General features: G+C 33.1%; 1 long non-coding RNA gene across 1 annotated transcript; it reads right to left on the bottom strand.

Annotated features, from left to right (window-relative positions):
• Positions 1 to 7,196: 7,196 nt before the first annotated feature.
• On the bottom strand, positions 7,197 to 9,174 carry LOC147023265 (uncharacterized). The gene is made up of 2 exons (XR_015060115.1): positions 9,044 to 9,174; positions 7,197 to 8,946 (listed from the first exon to the last, which is right to left on the bottom strand). It is a non-coding gene; the product is annotated as an uncharacterized LOC147023265 (long non-coding RNA).
• Positions 9,175 to 9,182: the final 8 nt, after the last annotated feature.

Raw genomic sequence — 9,182 nt, 5'->3', positions numbered from 1 at the left:
GTTTTGATGTTGATGAAGAAACTCAACACAAACGTATGAAAAGCAGAGATGCAAGGATTAGTGAAGAAGAAATTACAACTCGCATTAATGTTAATAAAGAATTTGATGAAATATTTAAAGAAAAGGATTTATTTGAACACATCTACTTGAATGATGAAGAAAAGGAAAATTTCCCTGTTGATCTTTACAATTCATTAAATGATATTTTACAATAAATAAATGGATACAAAAGAAAGAGCAAGAAGATTTAAGGAACATCAAGAGTTGGTTTCAAAAGTTGTAAAACAACAGGAAGACATAAAGAAGAAACGCAGACAGAAACTAACGGGCGAAGAAGCATTTGAAAAAAAACAAGAGAAATTTTTTAAACCACTTTTAAAAACTTCCCAAGAAAAAATGAAAGATGTTTCCACAGTTCCCACAGTAGAATATACTCCTAGAAAGCTTCAAATGTTAAAAGATTTCAGTCAAATGACGGAGGAAGAATTAGAGCATTTAGGAGAATTAGAATATGATGATGAAGGTTTATTTCAACAACTGGAAGAGATTAATCAACCCCCTGATTATATTGTGAATGCTGTTCAAAACAATGAATATTCAGCGGATTCAAAAACCAAAGCAGGACTCATTCCAACAGAACAACCAGCAATATTTCATCTTGTTCAAGAAAAGGTATTGATATTTAATGATGAATTAAGGTTCTTAAGTTCTGCTCAACCCCCTGTTAAACTAACTCCGAGATTAATGTTTCTTCTCACAAAAGATGGAAGACAAGGTTCAACTGTGAGGGATGAATCAAAGTATATTGATAAACCATTAGATATGGAAAATAATGATGATAGAGTATATATTGATTTGCTGAACACTCTAAATTATAAGGTTATTCTTTCTGGTAAAAGTAGGAAGAATGAGAAGGAGAAACACATTATTCAGGCTTTAAGTATCCTTGGTTCAGGTATTAGTTTTCTTCCAAATGACCCATCGCAATTAGTTAATAGACTGTTATTGTTGTTCGGCAGTAAGAAGGCTGGAAATAACAATTGTTTTAATGAAGCATCAGCCATTTTAGACCAGTTGATGAACATGAAAATAATTAATAAATCTCAATATAAAGACATTTTATCTCATATTAAATAAGATGAGAAGCACAATCCTGAGTTTTAATTTCACAACAAGCGACCACACATCTTCATTCCCATACCCACTACAACTTGACACAACAAAAGAATATGAGGCATCTTTATTGTCCATGGAGACTTATAATACCTTATTTAATATAACCGAGAAAAATGACAAGTTTAGTTATAATCCGGGAAGTGGATACAAAACGATAACAGTCTCACCCGGAGCATACGAGATTTCTCAAATATCTTCCGAAATTGCTCGTCTTATGAAAGAACAGGGTGATGAACCAAAAATATTGTTATAAACATTCAAAAACATACTTCAAAATCAACGATTAAAGTTAAAAATAACTACAAGGTTGATTTCACAATTGATAATTCATTTAGAGAGTTATTAGGTTTCTCCTCAAAAAGATTGAAACTAATGGGACGTTTTACAGTGATAATGTCATTCAAATATCCTCAGGAATAAATTCGGTGTTAATTCACTGTGATTTGATTGATGGTGCTTATAATGATGGATTAAAAACAAATACAATATTTTCATTCAGCGCATACTCAACCCCAATTGGTTATAAATTCAATATGGAGCCTAAAAATTTGGTTTATCTACCTGTGTCAGGAAAAACCATACACAGAGTAAATTTTAGGATAACCGACCAAGATAATCGTGTGATTTCTTTTAATGGAGAAGTTATATCCATCAGAATTCACCTACGTGAAGTTTTTCAATAAATAAATACGATGGTTATTGTGAGGAAGCACGAGTTGGGAAAATATAAAATAATTACAGGGGATGGGATGTTCCTTTCCCCGTACTACAAGGGTGAAGGTATGTATCTTGGTAGAGGATACTATAAACCTAAGAGACAAAGGGGTGTCGGACATCAATTTAGAGGAGATGGGATAATTGATACTCTCATGGGTATTGGTTCAACTATTCTTAAACATAAAGACCTAATTGGTTCAACTGCTTCTGCTGTGGGAAATGTAGCAGGTGCTGTAAAGAGTATAAAAGATGCTCAGAAAGAATCTCATAAATTACAAGCAATAAAAGAAATTAAGAAAGGTAAAACTCAGTTGTCCCCCCAAGAACGACAGAAAATAATTCAAATACTTGGATCAGGGTTTCAAAAGTTTTAACATCTTTTTCCTAAATAAATACAAGTATGGAAGCAATTGATAGTATCTATGATTTGGATGATACTATTATTATCTCAAACTCCACTAAAAAAGAAGATTACTTCAAGGTAAATGCAATAACTGGAACAGACTGGAATACAAATGGTACAAAAAGTTTTGAAATAAATAATCAACAAACCTATTTGAATCTCTCCGAAAGTTTCTTGTTGTGTAAATTTAAATTCACTAAGGCTGGGAATAACACAAACGCTACACTTGTAAATGATTTCTTCTGGAAAATGTTTGATAGTGTGCGATTGTATATTGGAACACAAGAAGTTGAAGCGGTTGATTATGTCTCTGCTGTATCTGAAATGATGAAATTTACACTCTATACATTCAGTGATAGAATGGGAAAGGGGTCTGTCGAAGGTTTTATTCCTGATATGTCAACGGGAACAAACACAGACCCTGGATATATTCAAAGGAAAGGAATGTATAATGATGATACAAAAGCAGAAAATAGTTTTACTGTGGCAGTTCCTCTTAAAGGTATATTTGGATTTTGTGATTATGATAAAGTTCTGTATGGTCTTAAAATTAGATTTCAACTACAAAGGAATGATAATGAAAATAGATTGCTTTTTGGTGTTGGTAGTGCTTTTGGTGAACAGAATAAATTTGTAATTGAGGAGATGAGTTGGTATATCAGTGAATATACTCCTAATCTTAAAACAGAAGAGATGTTGAATCGAAGACTTAACTCAAAGAAACCACTCAGTGTATCATACCTCAAAAGAAGATGTCAACACGTTAAACTCAATCAAACTACTTACACGTGGAATTTGGGTGTTCTGGAAGGAAAGCCACGATATCTGTGGATGATTTTTAAAAAGCCAGATGGTGATACTGCGACTGATAAGAATAATGCATTGAGTGATAATGCTAAGGTGAAACAACTTCGCGTTTCTCTAGATGGAACATTTTATCCACGAGATAGATTGGAAATTAATTGGGAAAAATGATTTTGCTGAAGCATACAAGTCTTACCAAAAGGTGTGTGAAAGTAATGGAAATAAAGAACCTATTTTGGATATGACAGCATTTAAAAGTTTGTATACAATCTATACGTTTGACCTGAGCGCTCAAAAAGAAACTATAAAGTCTAATCGAGTGGATACTTCCCTATACATTGAAAGAGGAGAGAGTGAAGAAGTTGATACATATTGTTTGCTTTTGGAAGAAACAGAATTGCAGATTAATACAGATAATGGTGTGATGATTAGTCTCACATAATTTTTTGTTAAATAAATGAGTGGCAAAGTACCAACTGGGGTATATGTTAATCAAATCAATCTTCATAAACTATCATCTTGTGTTCAAAATCAAAAGCCTTGTACGATTAACGTTAATACAATTCAGAGAAAAGGAGCAGTAAGAATTGATGTTTTGCTCACAAGAGAACAGGTTAAAATCTTGAATGACACTGGCTCACTTAAAATTAAAATGACAAAACCAATGTTGAAAAAATATTCAATAAGAGAGACGAGTGGAGGATTTCTCCCATTTCTAATTCCTTTATTTGCTGGTTTAAGTGCGGTTGGAGCATTGACGGGTGGTATTTCAACAGCGGTCAAAACTGCCAACGAAAGGAAGGCTCAACTCCAGGCTCAAAAAGAATTGGAAAGACATAACAAAGAGTTGGAGAAACAAATTAGTGGAAGTGGTGTAATTGTAGATTTTGCTGAAAAACTTGAAGGTCTGCCTGATAAAGCGAGATTGTTAGTTGGAGATATGCTTTCTTCTATAGCACAAGCAGGTGTAAAATTAACGAAAAGAGGTAATGGATTATATCTTTCTAATAAATAAATGAGCATTGATGAGTGGTTGAAAGAATTTGGAAAGAATACAACATCAAATTTACAACTTGCCAAATATTGTAAGAAATTAAAAATTCATAATGTGGTTATTTGTATGAGAGATGAATTAACAAATGTGTCGAAACATACAAAGAATATTATTATGAACTTAGAAGATAATGATGGGAACGGTTCTCATTGGGTTTGTATTTTTAATAGTCAAGACAAATATTATTTTGATAGTTTTGGTCTTCCACCACCTTTTGAAGTCATAAAATTCTTACAGAATGGTGTTTATCAAACATTTCAAGTCCAAGAATTAAATTCCAAGTGTTGTGGTCAATTATGTCTATATGTGTTATTTCAACTCAACAAAAATAAAAAATTTTATGATATTATTTTTAATCTAATATAAATGACTTATGTTGGTAAAGATGGTTCTATCTTTGGTGTATCTCAAGAACTGGATATTGATTTATCAAATTATTACACAAAGGCACAGGCTGAACGACATAAATATAATATAAACAAAAATATTAACATGAAAAATGCTTATAAATTAAAAAATTATCCAAGCCCGACTGACGCGAATGACTTGGTGAGATTAAGCGATTTATCACAATATATATACTTAAATAAAACGGCTGTGTATTCTAAAGATACAGAAGTGTTGATATTATCTCCAGGTCATACAGAATTCACAGTTCGAATTAAAATAAATTTTTATAAAGAAGGGCGTATCGTTTGTATGAGAATAGAACAATGGGGGTATGATATGAATGATTTAGGGTATAATTGGTCATTTAAAATTAACCTCGAAGACCTGGAACAATTAAATCAGTCTCGTAAGGAAGAATATTATCCACTTGGTATCGAGAATGAGTTTTGTGGAGCCACGATTAGTAAACAACAAATAAAAGAATTTAATAAGGGTAAATATAATAATGGTTTTGCCCTTGTTTATCTCATGAAAACAGAAAAAACAGGATTATATATAATAAGTAAGGAAATACAAAATGATTTAACTATGGGAAGATGGGGAGGTGTTTCGTGCCATAATATTATTCTAACATATATTTCTAATACATAAATGATAATACATAAATGATAATACTTCAAGAAAATTATCATTTCTGTGTCCAAGCATACCTTCAAGAAAAGGGTATTCGGTATTTTAATAAATATGTTCTACAACATAAGAATGAGGTATTTTCAATAAAAGATTGGCATTATGCTGATGTTGATAAACCGACAACTTTAGATTTAATTAGAATGTTAAATAATGAAAAAATTATAAGGTTAAGAAAAGGTAAGGCTCTTTTAGAAATTCAAAAGAAATTTTATTGGTTTCCTGTTGTAAAAAAAATTATTTTGGATACAGGAATAACAAGAAATCCTGATGAATATATGTATAATATTCTATGGGGTGTAAACGATTCAAGTATAGTAAGGGATGAGGAAGGAGTTGAAGAAGAGAGGGAAGAGGAGGAAAAGGAGAAGGAGGAGAGAGAGAAGGAGGAAAGAGAGAATAGAGAGAGGGAGGAAAGAGAGAAGAGAGAGAGGGAGAAGAAAGAGAAGGAGGAAAAGGAGAAGAGAGAGAAGCAGGAAAGAGAGAAGAAAGAGAAGCAGGAAAAAGAGAAGAGAGAGAAGGCGGAAAGAGAGAGAATGAATAAATATCAAAATATAGTAACCAGTGAGATTCAAAAAGAATAGAGGTATTACAGAAAATAACTCAACCCACCAGGGGAATACAAAGAATTAACAAGTCTATTTGCAATACTTTCAACAAAACTATTAGCATCGTCAAGCTATTCATTTTAATTCAAGTTTTTTCTTAAATAAATGGAGGAGAGAGTGAAGGCATTTCTAAGGATTCTTTATGTTTTAAAAATTAAGATTCAAATGTGCATGTTGGAAACTAAAAAGGTTTTTGCACTCTGCAGAAATTTTTCTCATAAATAAATGAGTTATTGTCTCAAATGTAAAAAGAAAACTAATACTAAAAATATTTCATATATTAAAAGTAAAAATAACAGGGTTATACAAAAAGGTATATGTTCGGTGTGTGGTTCAAAAAAAATCAATTTATCTCCAAACACAAACTCGGAGGAGATATACAAAAGTTTTTATCAGGAAGTAAATTTACAACTACTGGAATACCAGGGGAATTACATCTTCCAGGGTATTCTTTCTGTGGTCCAGGCACAAACTTGGATAAAAGATTAGATGAGGCAGACAATCCTAAATCCTGGAGTAAACCAATCAATAGAGTTGATGAAGTGTGCATGAGACACGATATTGATTATGGGAATACCACAACGTTGGAAGAAAAGCATGAAGCCGATAGAGAAATGTTGTATAATTTGTCTCTGATACAAAATCCAACCTTGAGAGAAAAAGTTGATAGGTTCATCGTGAAGAAGATGATTAGTGCTAAATTGAAACTTGGACTTGGAAATTCAAAAAACTTATAGGCTCTAATGATGCCATTAAGACTGAAGAGCAATTAGCTGATGAATTACATAAACCAATATTCACAAAGTTTCAGAGAAGGAAAGTTTATTCCAAGGAAGTTGATTATATCTGGTCTGCTGATTTGATTGAACTCAATAATGATAAGGGGTACAAGTATGCTTTAACCGTTATTGATTTGAGGAGTAGATATGCGTGGGTTGTCCCTTTAAAAAACAAAACAGGTAATACTCTTATGTTAGCTTTTCAACAGATATTTAATAAAAGTAAGAGAAAACCTAAAAAATTGTGGACTGATGAGGGTAGAGAGTTTTATAACAAGACATTTATGAATTTTCTAAAAAATAACAGTATTACATTATACAGTACCTTTAATGAAGGGAAGGCAGTTGTTGTTGAACGTTTTAATCGTACCTTAAAAGAGAGACTATATAAAAAATTCACACAACTCGGTTCACAACAATGGTCATCTTTTATTCAGGATATTGTGGATAAGTATAATGACACGATTCACACGTCAACGAATATGAAGCCATCAGAAACATTTACAAAATTAAAATATGAAAAAGAGATTAATGTCAGAAAACCTAAGTTCAAAGTTGGTGATATCGTAAGAATATATAGGTGGAAATCTCATTTTGAAAAGGGTTTTACTGAACGATGGACGAAAGAACTTTTTAAAATTGTTGATGTAATAGATACAGTTCCTTGGACTTATAAAATATATGATTTGGAAGGGGAAGAGATTTTAGGTTCATTTTATTCACAGGAATTACAAAAGACAAAACTAAGCAGATAATACACCTTTGTGGACACTAGAGGGACAAGTCCGAGGTGTATTACAGTATATAATGTGTGTCAAGGGGGACGTTCTTAGATCTGTGAACCCCAAACACAGAATCCTCAACTGAATAGTCAAGGCTTAACTTTTGTTTGTGTGTGTGTGTGTGTGTGTGTGTGTGTGCAATGGGAGCAATAGGTTGGCGCTTCACTCCCTCCTACTATACACCGTTGTGGACACTCGAGGGCCAAGTCCGAGGTGTATAACAGTATATAATGTGTGTCAAGGGGTGGACGTTCTTAGATCTGTGAACCCCAAACACAGAATCCTCAACTGAATAGTCAAGGCTTAACTTTTGTTTGTTGATGTGTATGTGTGTGTGTCCCAACCCTCACATTCAAAATCTCAACCCCAACCCTCACATTCAAAATCTCAACCCCAACTCAATCCTCGCCCAACACAATGTCTTTTTCAAAATGAGATTTCCACCTATATATATATATATATTTTACGTTTTTTTTTTTTTTCTCTTCTTCCAATTCTGTCTTTTAAGGCTTTCAGGTTTGATGACGTAGAAAGGGGGAGTAAGCCTGCACTTTCTTCCCAGAACTTTCTTGATCTTGCTCCCATCAAGCACCATCCGACAAAGAACTACATCGATAGGTTTAGATCCCAAAGAGTGATAGCAACTCCAAAAGTCTCCAAAATATAAATAAATAAAATAATAATAATAATAAATAAATAAATAAATAAATAAAAGCCCCCAAAAAAGTTTCAAGTGTCCAACATAAACCCAACTTTCCAAGTCTTCAAGGTATAACCACATTCCCGTTGAGTTTCCAAGATATGTATCACATTGTGAGTTATCAATCCAGAACCCACATTTCAAGTATTCAAAGTAAAACCAACTTACAAAGTCTCTTAAGGATAACTCATTTACTGATTTTTTCAAAATTTGTGAGTCTCCAAGGTAGGACCCATATTTAGAACCATCTTGGCAGAACCCTTTTCCTGAGTCTCCAAGGTAGTTATTTAAACCATCAAGGCAGAACTCATTTACTGATTTTTTCAAAATTTGTGAGTCTCCAAGGTAGGCCCCATATTTAGAACCATCTTGGCAGAACCCTTTTCCTGAGTCTCCAAGGTAGTTATTTAAACCATCAAGGCAGAACTCATTTACTGATTTTTTCAAAATTTGTGAGTCTCCAAGGTAGGCCCCATATTTAGAACCATCTTGGCAGAACCCTTTTCCTGAGTCTCCAAGGTAGTTATTTAAACCATCAAGGCAGAACTCATTTCTTGATTTTTTTAAAATTTGTGAGTCTCCAAGGTAAAACTTGTATTCTGGCTCATCAAGGTATAACTTGTTCAGTGGGTATTGTCTTGATAACTCACAATGAGTACTATTGCTGTAAAACTCTTTTTCAGGATTTTGCTGGTCTCCAAGGTATAACTCTTTGGTTGGGTCATCAAGGACAAACTCGTTCTGTGGGTCTTGGTCGCTCATAAGGTCTTCAACCAAGCCAACAATTTCGCCCCAAGTTGTAGCAAAAGCAGTATTTTCATTTCGTATTTCAGACACAATTTCCTGTGAGAGAAAATAATAATGTATTAATTAAGTTATTTAATTATGAAATGAGTATGCTTCAATCAAAGTTTGAAAATAGGAAAATAAAAAATCTTACCTCAATAGATAAGAGGTTTGAATCCAGTTCATCAACTTGAAGGTTTAGTTCCATACAAGACAGAGAGTTCCAAGGAACACCAAAGTCATCCCACTCAAGGTCTTGGTCGCTCATAAGGTCTTCAACCAAGCCAACAATT

The sequence above is a fragment of the Eptatretus burgeri genome, chromosome 7 (genome assembly GCF_056783735.1).
Source record: "Eptatretus burgeri isolate ZD-2024b chromosome 7, Ebu_testis_v1, whole genome shotgun sequence".
In the NCBI taxonomy this organism is placed as follows: domain Eukaryota; kingdom Metazoa; phylum Chordata; class Myxini; order Myxiniformes; family Myxinidae; genus Eptatretus; species Eptatretus burgeri.
Note: the sequence above shows the minus strand (reverse complement) of the source record. Positions and strands in the feature narration are given on the sequence as shown.